Genomic DNA, 20,624 nt, shown 5'->3' with positions numbered 1-20,624 from the left:
ATTGTTCGGAGAAGGACATGGATTTTTAAAAAAAAAAACCTTTCAATGTCATCCCAAAGGCTTTATCCGGTACAAATAATCTGATTAACCCATTTTAATTGTGTTTTCAATAATTGTCATTCTGCATCTCTTCAGCCAAAGGGGCGAGCAGGCTAGCATGGGGATGGGGATCGAGAGAGAGACAGAGAGAGAGAAATAGATAGAGAGAGAGAGAGAAAGAGAGAGACACAGTCTAACCGAGAGAAAGTGAATGTATATGACAGGGTGCACACAGAAGGGCATGGCCAAGTGGTAAGGCAGGATGCTGCAGATAGGGGAGGATAGGAACTTGAGCTGAGGTCACCACACACAATCTCTCCCCATCAACCTCCCATTACACACCTAATTTCACTGCTGCTTCCCTCCCATCACCCTTGCCCACCCGGCGGCCCCATCCCCTGCACGTCTCACTAAGAACAGGCAGGGCTCTCCGCCAGGTCAAGGTACGCCTCTGGAAAACAACATGGCAGCAGCCAGGACAACAGCAATCAATAGTGCTATTGGACGGCAAGTCCATCACATCACACCATTAGAAATATTGCTTTCCGATGCAGATAAATGATGCACTGAATGCAGGATTAACAACCTGGCTACACTGAGAAGTCCTGGTCAGCTATGGACTGATCAGATTGGTGGAGAGTAAGTCAACCTTTTCAAGTAATTCAAGGATAGGTTTACAAAAAAAGCAAGGCTCAAAAGGCCAAAGATCTACATGATGTGAGATTTCACCAAAGTTTTGTCAAAGGTCTAAAGACATGCTGAAAATAAAGAAGACCTACACCTGCCCCACTAGCTGCTGTGGCTGTACATGATGCCTTTTGATCCAAGTCAGAAACCCTGTACAGTATACTGGCCTTCACAGCACAGTTCAACACAGATTCATATTGTCATTATTCAGAGTTCATAGCTGATGAAATGCATTTAGCATCTAACCAAAAGTGCAAATGAAGGGAAATACTTATAGTTTAGCATAGAACAGGTAAGTACAACAGCATACGTGTACATATGTGTACAGTGGTGGACAGATTACAATATTATATGTACAGGGCTGCAGCAAGGTGGGTGTGGTGAGGGGGCCTGTGCACTCCCAGTGCAAAAATGGTTTTCATAAAAGGGCTTCATCTGATTTTAGAACCTACAATAAGCAGTTATGAATTGAAGTAGTTAACTTTTGCGTGTCTTGATTGCGTGACTGAATGGCTTGACTGCTTGATTGAATGGCTTTTGATTGCTACATACAGTATAGGGGTTCACATACAACGTGTATGTATTATTCTATTATATTGAAGATAGTTGGAAATATTCTGAATACTTTATCTGAACATTATAGTAGGCTACATCACTGTTTGTGGCTGGGTGTGGCTGGGTGAACCCAGACAAACCTGTGAGTGAATTGCATTTGCTCTGCAGACCAATCTGGCTATCCTCCAACTCGCACCAATTTCCAAAATCACCAAAAATCCAGGAACCAATCACAAGTGCTTAGTCGGTATGGAACAGGCTTTTGTACAATGATATTAGCAGCACTGTTAAACAAAACCAATGGCTGTGCTGACGGGTGTCAGCATTAAATGTCACGAACATGTATCTTCTATGGAATTGAGTAAACAACTCCATTTAAGACATGTTTATAAGATGTGCTTGCTGTACTTGAACAAATGAAAGCAAACAAAGGGTCCCCAGACCAATTCACTTTTGAGAATCGATCTGGTGTTAGCCAGGCTAACCCCCCCAAACCCACTTCTTAAACAAATGAGAAACAATATACTCTGTGCCATGGATGGGCTCTATGCACATCATTCACTTACCCTCGTAGTTGTCAATGTAGCTGGCAATGTACATTCTAAATCCTTTTTCCCATTTGCTGGAGGCAGTGGCACACAACATTTTCACAAGTCGGTCTACATTAACGTGAGACAAGGTAGTCTTGAAGATAACAACAATAGATATGACCCATATCTGTCGATGTATTGACGTAACCAAGAAGTTGATCTGCCAGTATAAGTTAATCCGGAATTGTGAAGTGTACTGAGTGTATTGGGAGTCAAGCGTGTTAGCAAGGAGGCTAAACCCCATAGATGCTATTTTTTGTCACTAGCACATCTCTTAAGGGGTTCGGGAGCAGTTGTTGGAGCACAGTGCTGTGCAGCACGATGCAGCGCAACGTTTTGAACATAACTTTTATCTGACCCCCGTTTCTATTTCTTTTTTCTGTCGCCCATGTTGTTCTGCAACTTTGAACAAGAAATATGACACAATAAATATATATAACGGATTTAGTGTGGACTGAGAGAGCATTCAAAGCTACAGTACAAGACAAGTCGGTTGCTCACATGCAGTTAGCACATGGTGTAATTGGGACTCAGCTTTAAATCAAGGTTTTATGGTAAATAGTAGATACTGTTTAACAACGGCTTTAACACATAAACATCATCATCAAAAGCTATGAAGAGAAATGAAAGAACATGCATATTTGCTCCACTCTTTAGGGCAGTGTTCGCACGTAAATTGTACCGAACAAAAATGATCACAATATCATGGCAGCTGATTTTACCTTTTCTCCTCAAGGCCAGCTGACCTCCATGTTTTTTCCATCTCCATGATGTAGGGTATGTGGAACTTGGGCCTATAGTATAAATGAAATAAAACTGTGAATCTCTTAGAGTCATCAAATTCACAATTTAACAAACATGCACTAATTATCAGTATTCCCAGCGAGCATAAGTTGTAGAAAACTCATATTTTTCTGTGCTGTTTCCTACTTGAATGTAAACACCATTACTTTGAGCTGCCGCTTTAGATGGCATTGGATTTGTTTAGAATGGTGCAAACATACTGAGCATTTCCACCCACATCTAAACCACATTTCTATATGGATGCTTGTAGACTTTTAATATACATCTGGCCCTGTGAGGCTGGTGGGATCTAGAACACTTGGAAACAAACTAAGAAACAAACTAACAACAGTCCTTCATTGTGTTTGAATGTTCAACCCCGAATAATAAAAAAGAAAGTGAGATTTTTGGAGTGTGCAACTAACATTTGGAAAGAGCACAAGACACTCATACATGACTTACACAACAGGTTCTTTGTATACAATAACAATCAAGAAGGAACAAATGTTTCAAGGCCAAGGCACTAGACAATATACACAAAAGAAGACAGTCTCATTATATTTTTAAATTTAAGCTCAAAGGAATCTAAAGAAATAATGTCATCTAACTAACCTAATCACATTCTAAATGCAAAGCAGCTGCATGATTTAACATCTGACACAGCCTTCTTTTCTAATAGACCACCATTTAAAAGCTCCATATGTCCACGACTTCTCCTCTACGCATCCCCTAGAGTTTAAACAAAGGGATTTTGTGATGACTGGACACATTGTGCCAGACAGAAGAACAGCGGCAGTGGAATGACAATACAATAAGACTCTTTTTATGGGCTAAATATGGAACTACATGAGTAAGATGCAAAGTTAAAATAGGGTTGAGGATAGGCAATTAACACTGTTTCCTGGCTTTCCTTTTGAATGTTGATAGAGGGGAAATCTGCAAAAAAAAGAACAACCCTATATTTGGTAATAGAAAGAGGTGACCTTGTTAGGTAATTAACATTTTCGCCTCAGTTTAATTAGAGAGCCAAATCAATTCAAAATAGGTATGAAATGGGCAAGGCGATCAAAAAGAAAAAAAAGAGGGAAAATGCTTCTGCTAAAACTCTGTTCTAATTGTATGAAAGCATTAAAAATGCACCTGTTCACAAGCAAATTGCCTCACTCCCCAAAACCCACAGAGACCTGCCGCTATTCAAAATAGCATCAAGTGTTAAGATAGCTATTTATGTGCTTGGTTACATGCAATGGGAAGAGGAAAGCTGAAAAAAGAGAAAGACAAATTATTTTCCTTGTCTAAGTCCCCTTGTTAAGATTCAAAACAATGCTTCAAACTTTTCCGATTTGGAGCTATATGTCTCAGTTGGCCCTGCCTTTGCCAGCCAAACTCTGGCTTAACCCCCTTTGGTGTTGAATGAACATCTTCCTCCCAGTCATAATCACTTCTCAGAGTTGTTTATTTTTTCTTTATTTTTTTCTTTAAATCCCTCAGATGATATTTGCATCTGAGCCAAAAATAAAAGCGGGGCTCTTGTCAGCGAATGAATGACAGCCGAGTGACAGTGCGTGTGGATGAATCATATATTCATCAGAGATTTAATTGAGATTGGCTGCGTTGGGTCACAGAGTTAACGTAGCAAGGACGCACTAGGATTTATAATCATGATTGATGATGTGACAATGCCAGGCTGTCGCCACTGTTGAACACAGCTAGGCTGGACTGCCGAGGCCACCCACGGCCTGCCGAGCGGGGAGGACCGGTCCATCTCAGCTGTCTAACCTGACAACACCAACCTGAGCGTCGCGCAGCACCGCGCCACACCGACAACATGCAAACCGAAAAGCCATCACCGGCGTACTTCAAGGTGATGTGAGCTGGAGAGGAACTCCAGGGGAAAGGTTGAGTGGTAAGGGAGAGGGACCAGGGGCCGAAGTCAAAGGTCGGCAGTCCTGCTGAAGAGCCCAAGAGCCGCCGGTTCGATGATGGTGCCAATTTCCAACGATTTGCCGGTAAACAGCCAGTGGGATATATAGGTAGTATACCATGTCTCTCTCGTTCTCGAGTGTTCATTGAGAGGGCATGCACTAAAACCTTCCATCTCAACAAACAAACAATGCTTCACACGGTGTCACTGTCAAAATCAGAGAGGGTGAAATACAAAGAGAAACACATAGCAGCTGCAAAAAGGCCTATTCATGTCTGCACTTGTCCCCCATAAACCGCAGCTTGCAGCAGGTACAGAGGATGTTGAGGGTCTCATAATTGCCCACAAGTGATGCTCTAATAATGCGCATGTAACCTCCAGACCTCTCGAGAGGGTCCTTTCTCTCTTTGAGAAAGAGGGGGAGAGACAGTGAGAGGAATGGAGAGAGAGAGGAGGGGAAAAAACAGGAGCCACAGATGAAAAGGAGCGAAGGAGAACAAAACCACTCCACCTTGCTCGAGCTTGGGTCCGATTGGCAGCGCTTCATCCGGCTGCAATTATATCGACTAATTAGAGTTGGACAATTTCTTGTTTGAAGTATAAAGAGATGACAATGAAGGGCATGTGAAAAGCTATAATTCAGAGCGAAACGCCGTCAAAAATCCACCCTAATCCCGTACTACCATGGACCCCTACGATAACATACAGCACCCACCATGTCCTCCATTTCTTTCTTTTTTTTTTTGTTGCTTTTTTTATTTTATACCATCTGGCCCTCTCATCTCGCACATAAAAAAAGAAAACTAATTCATGTTCGGAGTCATCGGCATGATGAATAGTGTAGGTCCAGGTGCTACGCGAGTAAAAAGGGGCAAGGGAAGGAGAGTGAGGGAGAGGGAGAAATTATATATGTACATCATCTCCCATTGTAAACAAGGCTGCTTTTTCAACTCAATGATTAGAGCAAGGGGCTTATTCCACAATGTGCACCCCTTTCTGCAGTGTTAATAATTAGATATTTAATTCGTTATTGGATACAGGCTGTGATGCGCTCCACAGACCAAAAATGGTGGAAGACGAAGGGGAGGGCTAGAAATGATGGAGGGAAGGAGAGAGGGAGAGAGAAAAGGAGGGGGGAGACAGGAGGCTTTTTTACGGCCTCCTCTTTTTTGTATCATATGAAGGTCACAATGCGATGTGATTGTTTGGCTCAGCAGCAGTGAATTATGCCAGCCAGACAAGCTTTTAACCCATGTTGCCTTCAGTCTCAGGCGCTGAAGATGTCTCTCTCTCTCTCTCCCTCTCTCTCTCCCTTTCTCTCTCTCCCTCACTCTTTAAACAGTTTTCTATTGAAGAGGATTCAATCACCATAATGAATCTGAGGCCAGGCAGCAATCTTCTCCACAGAAAGAATTTCTAAAAGGTTATAGAATTTGTAAAATGAACAGCTCGGAGGAAGTAAATGGTTGTGTGTGCACACTTGTGTGTATGTGTGAACCTGTGTGTGTGTGTGTATATGTGTGTATACAGGGAGGGGGAAATCAATTATCCCAGGACATGAGGCAGTCATAATATTTAGTGCACATCATTCACTGTCCTCAGGTAAGGCAGAAGACGTTTGCGCACGAGGAGGGGATGTTTATTTTTGGGAGGTGACTGAGGGTTGAGGAGCGGGGAGGAGCTGCTTGAGTGTGTGACAGTGACGTGTGTGTGTGAGTAGTTGGGGGGTTGTCCTATGCCACGCCCGGCGGGCATAGGCAGGCTGGCACTGAAGCGTGAGAGGGAGACGCCCCTGACTGGGGCTCATAATCATATGCTAGATTAGGTTAAGTGGTGCACAAGCCCGTCAGTAATGCAGCACACTATCTCCCAGGGATACTGATTCATCTCTTTCCCCACACACACACACACACACACACACACACACACACACAAATCACTCCTTGCTGCTATGATACACGAGGACAACATGCACACGCACACACACACACACACACAGACACACACGAAGTGTCTCATTGAGAGCACACTAAATTATAATGCACTAAGCCCTGTCTGACTAATAAGCACTCATAGATACATACATAGATATTTGTACAACATCTTGTCGTAAGTAACATTATACAACATCTCCCTGCCCATGTCTGACCACGCACAGTAGTCACAACACTTGTCAACTCTCATCTTGGCTTTCCCACCCCCTCCCAACACGCAAACACACACACACGCACACGCACACACACACACACACACACACACACAGACAATCAGAGGGCAGTCCAGCATGAGATGATGCATGAGGGTCTGTGTCGAGCGTTCCCCTCAAATCTTAACCAGTGACAGACGCCATGTCTCGCCGGGGTCCCCAGCCCAATCACGCGCTTTCACCCTCGGCTGACACGGTGGCGCTCCGTCAACGTCAGACGGAAGCGCCGCACGCGTGCTCGTGTGTGTCTTCACCAGCGCCGTCGTCAATCCTGTCAGTCGGTGGCCTGCCAGAATGCCACGTCGTTAGCGCATGGCGACTGATGAACACGGCCACCGCCAACCCCCATCTGACCCAAATGGCGCATGCTAACTTCCCCACGCACAGAGCATATCGTACGTGTACATGTGTGTATCTATGTGTGTGTGTGTGTGTGTCTGTGTGTGTAAGACATTACAGCAGAGCAGCATTAGGCATGATGAACTCAGGCTGACACAGGACGGTCAGACGGACAGACAAACGGGCAGACGGATGGACGGATGAGAGGCCGGCCGCGGCGGAGGCAGGGTGGTGGTGAACATGGGGAGCCGACAGGGCCCTGTAGCTCATCAGTGTCAGTCCTGAAAAGGTTCCGGGATGAATGAGTGCAGGGAATCAAAGGGAGATTACACGTCTGACCATGTATCATCCTCGATATATTGAACGCAGCCTTTTGTGGAGATAGAGCGCTTATAAAAAGTGGTATTGTGCTCGGCTGAAAGGACCGTGCGGGCTCTCTGCATGACTAATCTGTCTCCCTGCATTATTTTATTCAATCTTCGCCGACTTTATGTCTTTGACATTTTTGCTACACTCAGTAAGTTTGAGTTGAATGGACAATTTTAAAGATTTTTAAAGGCATTCGCCGGGGCCCATGTGCAGAGAACAAAAAAAGAGACTATCTCTTTGTTTCAATGCATAATTTATTACTAAAAATGGTCTTTTGACTAATTCCAGCAGGCAGGAGAAAGTCTTGAACATGTTCTTTTTACTCTCAATATTGAAAGGCGTGTTGGATTTCTAAAGGGAGACACTTGATAATGCCTAAAAGAGATTTGCTTTTTCCCCCATTTCACCTCGAGCTTGACGCAGTCGCACACATGGGCACACATCCACATGCACATTATTCACAGGCATATTCCTCAAGTCCAAATGCAAGGTGATAGCTACATCAATGTGGTATTCATAGTCCTTCTTGCCACCACTGCTAACAAAACAGTTAAGAGTCAATGAGCTGCTTTTACATTCATGAGGATTACTGACATCTGCTTTGCATTTCATGCAAATCACAGAGACACTTACGGAACTCAGGTTACAGTATATACTATGGCATCTCTCTCTGATGGCACTTCAAACACTTTTGCTGGGCAGATAATAAGGGGCACATAAATACACTCGCAAGCACAAACATAGTCTCTCTCTCACACACACACACACACACACACACACATATAAATATACTCACACACACATACATAGTCTCTCACACACACACACACACACTCAACAGGAAGGATACAAAAAAACAGGAAAATATGATTGCCACAACAGCATGAGGAGACCGGTAGCATTAAGAGATTAGCTTAAGTCGATAAGCAATCATGATTTGAACATTTGATCATTAATCTATCCTGTTAAATTGATTATAGTCGTACATGGCACAGGTGGGGGTGTTAACCACACCTGGCCACATATGGTCGGCGCGTACCTCGACGAAAAGACAGACAGATAGACGGACACATGGCCAGGTACACCTGTTCCCCGTAATCATCCCCATCATATCATCTCAGCACATGTGAGGTCCCTGCCTCAGGTACCATGCCTCCACGTTAATCTGGCCAGGTGTGCAGCTGGGAAGCCTGCTGAGAGCCAGAGAGAACCAGAGGCTCTACAATACAAAAATGCACACCGCACAGGCTTAGCCCAACACACACACAGGAAGGATTTTACAGTATTAATAGGTGTTATGTCATTGTATGTAAACTGAATGTACCTTTCAGCAGTATTAAAAAAGACTACTAATGGCCTTCGCAACACACAAACTTTAGAGTTTGTGTTATGACAAACTATGGCATGGTATCAGTAATAAAAAAAAAAAAATCATTAGACTATTGCTTTAGTCATAATAAATTCATTCAAAAACGTACTATGACATGGACATGTGAAAAAAGTAACCAACAAAAGTAAATGAAATTTCCTTGAAATTTTTACATTCTGCTTTTTCTCACTGTTTGTCAACTGAACTGTGTGAAAAACTGTGTGGACATTTGTGTAGATTGTGTGTTTCTCACAAACATCACAACATCCAGTGTCCAGGTACAACAAATATAGCCATTCATACTGTATACTCAGGGATTAAAGTGAAAAAAAATTGTTTGACTGAACTTTTTTCAGGCCATAAGTCATACGTTGTTCATATCTACCTATAGAGATAGCACCCTTTGGGTGGTCACACCTATTGGTTTTAATGTACAAAAGATGCAAACAGCAAAGTAAAGGGAGTATTCGCCTTTATTCACACGGGGCCATTGTTTAAACCAAAACGAGGCTACAGGGTACACTTACTATAAAAATTAATGCCACCTACAGGTGAATGCATAGAACATAACAATCCTATGGTTTGTGTACCCTGTAGCCTCGTTTTAGCCGCCAATGGCCACCATGTGAATAAGGCGAATTGAGAATGTTCTTGATTGAGATTGAGTTTTCCTGATGAACAAAAATATATTTTAGTACCATCCCTGACCATTGCTGATTAGCCATTGCTGTTCTTTTCTACTGCAGCAATATTGTAGAAAGGCTTTAACACACTTTTATTTAATTACTTCAGGCCAAAAGTGTTTAAAGGGGAGATTTTTTTCTTGTTAATATGCAATTCTACACCAAGTAAAATCTATAAAATCAAGTTTGCAAGACTTCCCATTTCCTCATCAAAGTAACTTAATCAGAACATTCTAGATATCGCTCATATTTCCATTTGTTGCCTCATCCGCATTTAATGAAAACATGGTAATTTTGAGTTTTACAGACAACTCAGTTTTCCAATGAGCAGCAATACTGTGCTCATGCAGGAGGCGCATTTGATAACGATAATCTGGAGACGGTGCTTTTTCTTCAGCAACAGATTGTATAAGGTAGACAAAAGGGTTGGCGATATGGTGAGGGACAGGTCGCGGTTATGCCATAAAAGAACATGCGTAGCCTAAACGTAAAAACGGTCAGCCATAGATAAACATAGCCTACCTCTGTCGTGGGTGGCTAGTTGCACCAGGTAGGGAAGATGTCCTGAAGTGCACCTAACGTTAACCTTATGGCGGTCTTCTGATTGGTGGCGCATAAAACTTTTTCCTATTGCATCCATAAACAATTTTCTTGCAGCTTAACCGCCAAGAAAAGCAAACCCCCGGCGCTTTAATTTCTTTTTTTTTACACCATGGGTTGTTAGTTCTCCCCCGTTTCCAACAGCTGCCCATCTCCATTTATTTTTTTTACTTTTGACACCTGCCTTCCTTTAGCAACACCGCATCCATGACAGCTAGTGGCCTTGCCAAATAGACGCACACAAATCATGACGCTAATATGTGAGGTTCTGGTAGGCCTACTGGTGATGGTTTTGTGCTATAAATGAATAATATTTTATAGCAAAGTTTTAAGTTGACTATTTTAATTGTATGGTTATTTTTTGTCAACATACACTCACAACCTACTGTCGTTAAAAGTGAGGCCTAAGCAAAATAGGCTACAAGGCTGTCTGTGCGTCACAAACTGACCCCCTTACTCAACAGTTCGCGATGATGACAGTGATATTATTTTTTTTTATGCTAACACGCTCAGTCAAAACCTTCCGTCGCAAATTGTGAAAATTTGCTGTCATCAGCTGTCTCTAATGTGTCACTATAATCCAACTTTTAGACCGTTATAATCCTCCGTATGTGTTCTTTGGAAAAGCAAAGGTGATAGCCCCCCCCCTCCTATTTTTTTTCTCATCGGATCTGCATATCTCAAATATGACATTTCTAAAATCAAATTGACGGAAATCCGTCCTATGACGGAGAACTTTAATCCTTGTATACTCAAAACCACTGCTTTAGACGTAGCCCTGTGTGACCATAACACTATCAGCATTGTTCAAGGTGAACTGACCAGAACAACAGTCCCCTGGTATTATACACCACCACATCATCATAATATCACATCACTCTGCAATCCTCTCTACAGCAGGTGATGGAGCCCATCATATGCAAGACAGGTGTCTTTGTGAATGTATCCGTGCATGTGCGCTCCTTTATCTGTGTGTGTTTGTGTGCACCAGGTAGAGCAGACAGTTGATGAGCTTGTCATCCCCGATTATGTCACTGCGGGCTGGTCAGAGTTGACAGAGCAGGCGAGGGCAATCACTACACCACCGCTAACAGGGGAGGAAGGGGGCTGGAGCAGGCTGCTTTAACTCACTGTCTTCTCTCTCTCTCTCTCTCTCTCTCTCTCAAGAGGGCAGGCCTGCAACCCCCCCGGAGCAAAGCTATGGTGTCCATGCTGTAAGAGCTCTCCAGGATTTGAGGGATGAAGTGAGGGGAGAAAGAGACTCTTTAACAGGCACAGCCCAGCGCTCGTAGACACGAGCGCCGCAGAGAAGCTAATCGCCCTGTGATCTTTTAAACACGCTATGCTATGTTCAACGGCAGCTTGAGAACTCATTTAAGGCCTCCCAAGAGTGTGGGGTGGGGAGTATGTGTGAGGGGGGGAGTGCGGATGGTGGTTGAGGGAGGGCGTGCAGAAATTACCCAGCACTAAACTGCTAAAGTCAGGCTAACGTGCTGATTTATTCAGCAGAAACAAAAGACCAAGGGAGGGTTTTAAGAGATTCATATCACCGCTAGAGACATCTCAGTGGAGCTTGGTGTGTGTGAACGTGCAAATGTGTGTGTGTGCTTGAGTGTGTATGTGTGTATGTGTGTGCTTGAGTGTGTATGTGTGTATGTGTGTACTTGAGTGTGTGTGTGTGTGTGTGTTTCTGTGGTGAAGTGAACTGAGCCGAACACCCACCTGGTTTCACAGAGATCCCCTAAGACATTACAGGCTGTTTTAAAAACAAAACGGCATTCGAGACTTTATCTAAGCTCTCGTCTCCACTCAAAGTGCAGGGCTCTGTGAAAGCAACGCTGGGCTTTTTGCCGAGCTCTTATGATTATTAGTATTATTATTATTATTTTAGAAAAAAGCAGTGCAGAGAGCTGCCTGCGTCGGGTCCCCGTAAACAAATCTATTATTGGTGATGAATTGCATAATAACGCAGGCATAATGCGTTTTCCCTCGCAGAACTGTTTTGAGGTGCTGAACTGGAAAAAGTACCCCCGTCTGTAAAATTTGAATAAACACACAGGCAGAAGACAGGAGATTCTCTCCAGCGCCAGAAGGGCTTGCTGTGCTGCGAGAGCACCGAGGGCCACCTTTTTTTAAGCATAGTTAATGAAACTCCCAGCCCAATCCATCCATCTTGGTGCCCGTCACCTTCTTTAATGTCTTGTGCCGCGGCTCACTCAATCTGCGCCGTGGCCTAGAACACAAAACCAGCGCCGAAATAACGCAAACCTAGTGAGAGATGACAGAGACACTGGGAGAGGATACCCAAAGCAAACAATAACAAATACTCAAACCTGGATATGAAATGAGCACTCAAACCGGAGAATATAGAAGATATGTACAAATACTGTATATGACAATACACTGTGACAACACTGCCAGTGATTTCTAACAAAGAAGATTTCTAACTGCAGCCTAAAGATAAACCATATGTTAGATGGTTTAATCAAGTATGGTAAATATCACCCACTAAGTGAGCTGTATTGTAAGAAAAACAACATTGGTGTATGTGTCATGTGTATCAGATGTTTAAGTTCAGTGTGATAAAGGAAGCAGGAGTTTGCTGTGATGTTGTCATGCTTGTTGCTATTTATACACTTCCCTACTTCATTTCAGAGATGATGCCTCAGAATGTTTGAATTTAGAAATGTAGCAGATGAGAACTTTAAGTTGCACTTCAACTCGGATGTACTACAAGAAAAGTACAGAACATCACATTAATCATTCATGCTCATATTGACTTCAAAATGTTTCACTTTTTTATTCCCCTAAATAGACCTACACAAAACTAACATTAGTAGTGAAAATGTAAACTCCATTGCAATATAAACTGGGAGCTTTTGCTTATCTTTGGTACAGTATAGCGCACGATGCAAAACAGCATGAAGACATCCCTCATGTCGGCATGAAGACTCTGGAGATCTAGGTCAGTACTACACAAAGTTCAAGCCCTCTCAGGAGCTGGTGGTTGTTGTCGATGATTGAACACACACCCCCACAGAAACGACTCACTGGCACCGCTACACTCCACCATATTACCCACAAGTGACTCACATCCACAACCATTCTAGTGCACATACACTCCGTCGCCCACAGTCACCCACTGACACACACACACACGCACACACACACACACAAAGCGGGTGACGTGTGTTTGTGCTTTAGAAGAGCGCGCCCACACGGCCAGGCGTGTGAGTAGTGTGAGGCCTGATGGGAAGCCCTTCCGCCGCGCGGCTTCCAGCAGCTCCCTCCGGGGGAGAACAGAACGGGAGCCCACCCGTGCCCGCACCCCCACACCACCGAACCCCCACACCGCCACCCCTGTGTCACACAACACTGCTGCCGAGACAAGACGAGACCAGACACACGTCATCTCCTTTGGTTGGGGCCATTAAATGGCGTGCGGGGGGTGGGCAGCACGCACAGTATCAGTGAGACAACAATCTCGCATCAATTCCCCTCCTCAAATCAGCTGCCGGCCTCTTGGTATGGTCGCCAGCCAGCGAGGCCCCAATTCACACCCTCACACATGCTCATACATACACACACACACACACACACGCATACACACACAAACACACACACACACACACGCATGCATACACACACACACACACACGCATACACACACACAGTCACATACACACACACACATATATATATATATATATATATAAACATATTCATACACAGTCTCTCATTCATACATAAAAACATACATCCACACAAATGAACACTCAAACAGAATTTGCAAAAAGCCAAATACACACAAATATACACTCTTTGACAGAAAACACACGCGTGCCACACACAATCACACATGCACGCTCACACACGCACACACACACCCTCCCAGTCAGGAGCAGATGCTGTTTAGCTGTGGTAATTTAAATATATTTTTGGGTCAATCACGCTCTCGCCAGAGACGCTTCCACGCCTCCATGTGCCGAACAATTTAAATTTTTAATATTCCATTTAAATATATGGGCCACCTCTGAGGCAATTTCACAATGCCAAAAGCCCCGTTGATTTATGTGCTTGAAACAAAAGCCCTGGCTGTCTGCTCCCCATATCTACTCTTACCTCCCCTGCTATTGTTATCTTTAAACCATTTCACCTTAAGAAAGAATCAATAAAAACAATTATGAGATCCAGAGGAATCCAAGGACTGTACGGTGCTCCCTCCTGCTCTCCCTCTCCCTCCTTCTCTCTCTCTCCTTTTCTTCTCTTCTTTCCCTCTATCTGTCTCCTCTGTCTATCTGTCTCCCTTTCCTCTCTCATTCTCTCTTTCTCCTTGGCGACACACAGGGTATAATATTTAATTACGCTTTATAATTTATGCAGGTTATCAAAACTGTGAGAGCATCATTTTATGTACATTGCGCAAATTGCTTTTTCCCCTCTTTTTCTAGGGGGTGGGGGGGTGGGGGGTGAGGGGTAGGGAGGGGTGGACCGGGGTGGAGAAAATTCTTTGCAGGCATAGACAAAGATATTGAAGCCGGGTGCAAATGTGAAATGAATAAACAGGCTGGATCTCTTCTTCAAGGGCCTAAATGAGATCTGTAGGAAATAATTTAAACCGGCGATAGGCCCATTCATCACGGCCGAGAGAGAAAGAGGGAGAGCGAGTGGTGCCCCTGGCCCTGGCTGCAGCCACAGCTCCACAGCCGCTGCTTGCCTGCCTGCCACCGCGGGAGTGCCATCACACCGCACCGCACCGCACCACACCACACCACACCACACCGCTCAGGATGGCTGGCAGCTCTGCCCCTAAGCCAGACACAAATGCTGGGAGTCTCTCTCTCTCTGTCTGTCTGTGTGTGTCAATGTCTGTCTCATCCATAAACACACACACACACACACACACACAAGCACACACATATATATACAAATACAGAGGAAGGAGGGACAGCCAGGGAAGAAGGCACACACACACACACACACACACACACAGACTCAGTAAGACAAATGTAGTCAATCACAAACACTCATGAGAAATATATCTACGCTCATTGAGAGAGCATCTAATTACTTTGTGGTAGAACATTACTGTGAATAGTGGCCGGCAAAGATGACTAAATGAGCAAACAGGTAGTTCATGTCGAATAGATACAGGCGTTCACAACTTTCCGCTAGTTGCATACTGTACGCACTCTGTGACTCAATAAAATATGCAAGTGATATCACTAATGATATCAGATGGTGTGATAAAACCAAGATAAGAGATGTGACATTTCTCATGTCTGCTTAGCACCCCTGAGCCATTCTAAGTGTCACTGCAGTCGCAGTGTGTGTGTGTGTGTGTGTGTGTGTGTGTGTGTGTGTGTGTGTGTGTGTGTGTGTGAGAGAGAGTGTGTTGAGGGGGGGTGGGGGGTTTTGTCTGCTGCTAGGGGCACACAGGGACACACCTGTCTTAGCATCACATCAAGCCCCAGCTGTTCCTATGCTAAATCCAGGTATGCCCATTTCAAAAAGCCACATCATTACAATGATTAATTATTGTCACTCTAATACTCTTTAATACTATTAGCAAGCTGTTGTCCTAGACAGACAGCATGAGCCGATCTAGAGTCTATCCAGTGAGGACAAGGATCACGGTTTCACACCCAGGATGCCATTAAGAGGCATACTAATTGGCATACATCCTTACAATGAAACCCCTCATTGTATTACATTTACATCTGGTAACCTATAGCTTTGCATTACATATTGCATCATACAACATGCTTTCACTTCAATACACTGAGATGCATTCTTAAAACAAAACATTTTTAACAGCAATTACTGTGATGCATAACCTTTAAGCTTGCACAGAAGCACACATCACATAAACATTTGTACCATCAGTAGGTGTCAAAATTACCCCAAGAGCACAGTAGTCTCAACAACTGTGTGTGTCTGTGTCTGTGTATGTGTGTGTGTGTGTGTGTGTGTGTGTGTGTGTGTGTGTGTGTGTGTGTGTGATGCATGCTGTGAATCTGACTGCAGGGCAGCGGGGTCTTCGGGGTTTTAAATGTCAATGACCTCCGGGCTCAGCCTTCTCCTCCCCAACACACATCAGTCACCACACATGATGCTGCTCTCCAACTGTCACTGTCGCTTCCATTCATCATTGGGCTTAATTGAGTTAATTTTTCATTTAAACTAGCAGAATGTGGGCGACGACACAGTGCAAAGGGGAGAGCGTCGCGTGACCCACTCACTGTGTTTTTTTCCCCTCCTTTTTCTTCTTATCTCTCCCTGGCTCTATCTCTTTCTCCATTCCTCCTCCTCTGTCTCCCTCCTTTCCTCAACCCATTTCTCCGTATCACATTTCTACCCCTTTCCTCAGCTGTTTGTCTCCACAGTCTATTTTCATTGGTTTACACCACCAAAAAAAAAAATCCATCTCTATCAAAACAGCAACAGACATTAGCCTCTATATCTGTATATTTTTAAATATGTGCACTCATTAAAACAAATTGAGGCGTACTGGGAAACACACCCACATGTGCACGGTCCTGATTAAGCCTTCCAGTCTTTGTTCCCCTTCCACCTCTGCTAACAGGCACAGCTGAGATGCTCAGGGAGCTGCGGGGAGATGAGGAGCATGACAGTGTACACCGATTCTCTTTACCGGGCCCGGAACAGGCGCGGCGCGGCATGGCACGGCACGGCACGGCAGCCCCACGGCAGCGGCAGCAGTGGCGGCAGCTCGGAGAGAGAGAGCCGTGACGAGGCGGCGCAAATTAGGCGAGGGGAGAGGCGTAAAACAGCATGTGCGCTCTGCTGGTGACGACATCATAGCAGGGGTTAAACAGGCCCCGTTTACCTTGATTTATAATCCTGCCCCTCTCACTAGCCCACCGCACCACTGCTGCTCGGCTCCAGAATGAGGGAGAAAGAGAGGGAGAGAGAGAGAGAGGGAGAGAGGAGGAGAGGGAGAGAGGGAGGGAGGGGGAGAGAGGGAGGGAGGAGGAGAGGGGGAGAAAACGAGAAGGTAAAAAAACTCAGGGGGTAGAAATTGTGGCGAGGGGGTAAGGTAAAGAGACTGACAAGCACAGAGACAGAGATGCTACGTTATGTTGGATGAAGACAGACGGCATGATGGAGAGGTGGGGAAAGACGACAGGCAGGTAGCAATACAGACCCGCTGCAGGAGACCAGTGGAGTAGACAGAAGTAAACACTGGGACAAAAAAAAAAAAACACCGACACAAACAGAGACAGTGAGACAGCCCAGGAGAAAGAAAGATGGGGAGGGAGAAAGACAGAATGGAAGAGAGCAAAAAGAAAGGGAAGAGAGAGAGAGAGAGATAGAGAGAGTTGTGGGGGGGGGGGGGGGCGATGTGGAGGATCGTGTCCAGAGGGTCTGTGTGGTGGGCAGGCAGGCAGGCAGGCAGCTCAGTGGCTCTGTGAGAATGCCCGTGCCCATCCAGAGTGCCTGAGGGGGGTTCTGGGCCCATTCTCCCAGGGCTGAGGCCCAAATTCCACATGTCTGCGAGAGAGGAGCTCGGCATTCCTTCATCCGCCCAGTGCCGCGCTGCCGTGGCAACAAAGGAGCCATTCAAGGGGGGGGGGCTCCGGTTTAAAAGTTGAAAAGTATGTCTAATTTTGGTCAAAGTTCATTAGGGAGCACAAAGGCGGGAGTCCGCTCTGAACATGAGGACAGTGACAGAGGCAAGTGCTTCGTGCCAGCATAGATAAGGAGCGACGGCAAGACTACAAAGCGCTCCTTAAGAGGGAGAAGACGAAGAAGAGAGAAGAGAGAAGAAGAGAGAGGAGAGGAAAGAGAAAGGCAGGGGAAAAAAAATGAAAAGTGAGTCCAAAATTCTTGGATTGGAATGTGCCATGGTTTTCAATGCATGCATGTCAATGTTTATTAATGTGACCGCCTAACCTTGCAGACAGAAATATTTGACTTTAATATCAGGAAGCAAAAAAGGAACTAATCGCAGAAGAGAATGGGAAATTAGAAATAATAAAAGAATTAGCAGTAATTGGGGCACATTTATTTTTTTGAGTTTGTTAAGATTCCATTTGGCTCAGCTGAAAGAAAAGAATACTCACATATTTGACTACACATCGATGCACAGATTTCAACATGAGCCCTACTTTAAATATTTCTCCGTAATAAAACAAACACAGTCTTTATTGAATGTGTTTTAGAGCCCTTTCTACAGCGATCTAAAAGAGGAGCTGCCAGTGGAGATGGCCTGTAATTGCTAAAGCGAGTCCTGGTGTTGTAAATGGATATTGGAGATTAGATCTCCCAACTGGAGAGGCATGTCATTTTCCTATTTTTCCTCCTATTGATTTTGCCTGCTTTTATTCTGTCATGGCTAGGCCAGTTAACCCATTGTGTCCTAAGTCGACCAGTTCAGACATTGTTTCTAAAGCACAGCCTGTTCACTCCCTCAGCTTAATGGTCAACAACCTAGATCAAGATATACTTAATTTAACTATATTTTTAAGTCACCATTAACCACTCTCATCTGTGTACCTCAGAATGGATATCAAAGGATTGTCTCTCCCATCACAGTGCATCGGCCATTTTGGAACAACTCATGAGGCCATGTTACATATGTAGCTCTTCCATGCCCCCTCACAACCTATCACTACCATCCGGCCAATCAGCTGTCTGCTCCCGCCCCACCGGCTCCTGCCCACTGTGCGCATTCCAGTATGGGAGCCATGTGCGCTCAGGCCTAATCTCCTAATCAATAGTGAAGGCTCCCAATTATGGAGGGCCTGGAAGCCCGAGCCAGGCCATGGAGTCCTGTAGCCGTGCGGATCGCCTATCCAAAATGCCCAGTGCATCTACAAGCACCCCTCCTCACACACACCCCTTCTCCCAATAACCCAGAGGCAGACATGTACACACACACACACACACACACACACACACACACACACACACACACAAACACAAACACACATTCATACAAAAGAACCCATAAACACTGAAACACAGGTAATTGCCATTTAATCACACACTTACACACAAACACACACACACACACACAAACACACACAGAAAGAGAGACACAGACACACAGAAAGAGAGACACACACACACACACAGAAAGAGAGACACAGACACACAGAAAGAGAGACACACACACATACAGTACACACACACACACACACACACACACACACACACACACACACACACACACACACACACACACACACACACACACACATCAGAGTGGTTCCACCATTTGCTCTTAGAGTGCCAGAGGCTCAATCTGTGTCTTCCCTCTCTCTAGGATTATTTCCCATCGCTGCAGGGGACGTTCGTGTGGTGACAGAAGCTCCTGTCACAGCCTCGTTTGACTCCGGGGTACAGCCTCCGCTAGGCCTCGCACAGGGTGGCTGCAGGCTCCGCGCAGAGGAGACGTGGTTTGGGGCTTTCCCTCGCTTTCTGTGGGCTGTGTGTCGACACATCTCCCCTCAATGTAGACTGAAGCAGCATCATTGGCATACATACTCACTCTCTCTCTCTCTGCCACACACACACACACACACACACACACACACACACAGCCGGAGTGCAGCTGTAGAGCCTGAGTGCCACCTGCGCACGCGTGTGTGTTACCCCACTGAGCTGGGCGACGGCTCACATATCTGCCCTGCAGCTCAACACAAAGCTCAAATCATGTGACCTTCTATCCCCCTCACATTTGCACACCACCCCGAAGCACACACACACAAAATAAACAACACAAATATCTCTGCCTGTGCAGTGCAGTCTGCATCTTTTCCATTACACACCAATGGTAAGTACCACAAAAAATACGACGGGCCTTCCGAACGGACGTGGCTCTGGCGGCAGCCGCCTCTGGGCCGGATCCAGCCCAGACCCAGATCCCTCCGATCCACTCCATCCCCTGCACACGGAGCCACTATCTGCATTGTAACTGAGCAGCAGAGCATGAATCTGGGGAGGTGCAACTCATGACCACATCAACCTCCCCTCCCCTTTATTTTCCTCCCCACCTCCACCCCCCCCCCCCCCATCATGCCTGAAGATAAGGCGTCATCAATATTTAATGGACATGCACCAACGAGAGCAAAGCGGCGACAGCCAGTGACTGATATTTCACCGGTGCATGGGGCTGGGGCTATCTCTGAGAAGGCCTGTCTGGTTCTGATACCAGCTATATAGGGCTCGCCGACCGAGCCTCCTGGAGCCAGCCTGGCCCTACGCGTTCAGAGGACGCACCTCAAGCTCGTGGAGAGACAGCTCTCTGTCTCTCCAACCCAACCTCCACCCACCAGCCCCATACCACACCTCCACGGACCCCATGGACTAAGGCTACCATCAGCCTAATGAAAACAAATGGCTTATCAGGATCGCGACAAACCTATTTCAGGCATTCATCATGGCCCTCATAGATTTCTGCAATCCCATCAAGTCTGTCCCCTCTCCCCCGTTGGCGCGCCACCCTGGGATC

The 20,624-nt window shown here is 45.3% G+C and overlaps 1 long non-coding RNA gene across 1 annotated transcript in view; it reads right to left on the bottom strand.

The window, feature by feature from the left end:
- The window catches only part of LOC125307292, a 34,054-nt gene that overhangs the window by 12,709 nt on the left and 721 nt on the right, over positions 1 to 20,624 (bottom strand). Inside the window, exon 2 of the long non-coding RNA XR_007195682.1 lies at positions 2,594 to 2,665. This is a non-coding gene — a long non-coding RNA (uncharacterized LOC125307292). The remainder of the gene's footprint in view (positions 1 to 2,593; positions 2,666 to 20,624) is intronic.

Source organism: Alosa alosa, chromosome 14 (genome assembly GCF_017589495.1).
Source record: "Alosa alosa isolate M-15738 ecotype Scorff River chromosome 14, AALO_Geno_1.1, whole genome shotgun sequence".
In the NCBI taxonomy this organism is placed as follows: Eukaryota; Metazoa; Chordata; class Actinopteri; order Clupeiformes; family Clupeidae; genus Alosa; species Alosa alosa.
Note: the sequence above shows the minus strand (reverse complement) of the source record. Positions and strands in the feature narration are given on the sequence as shown.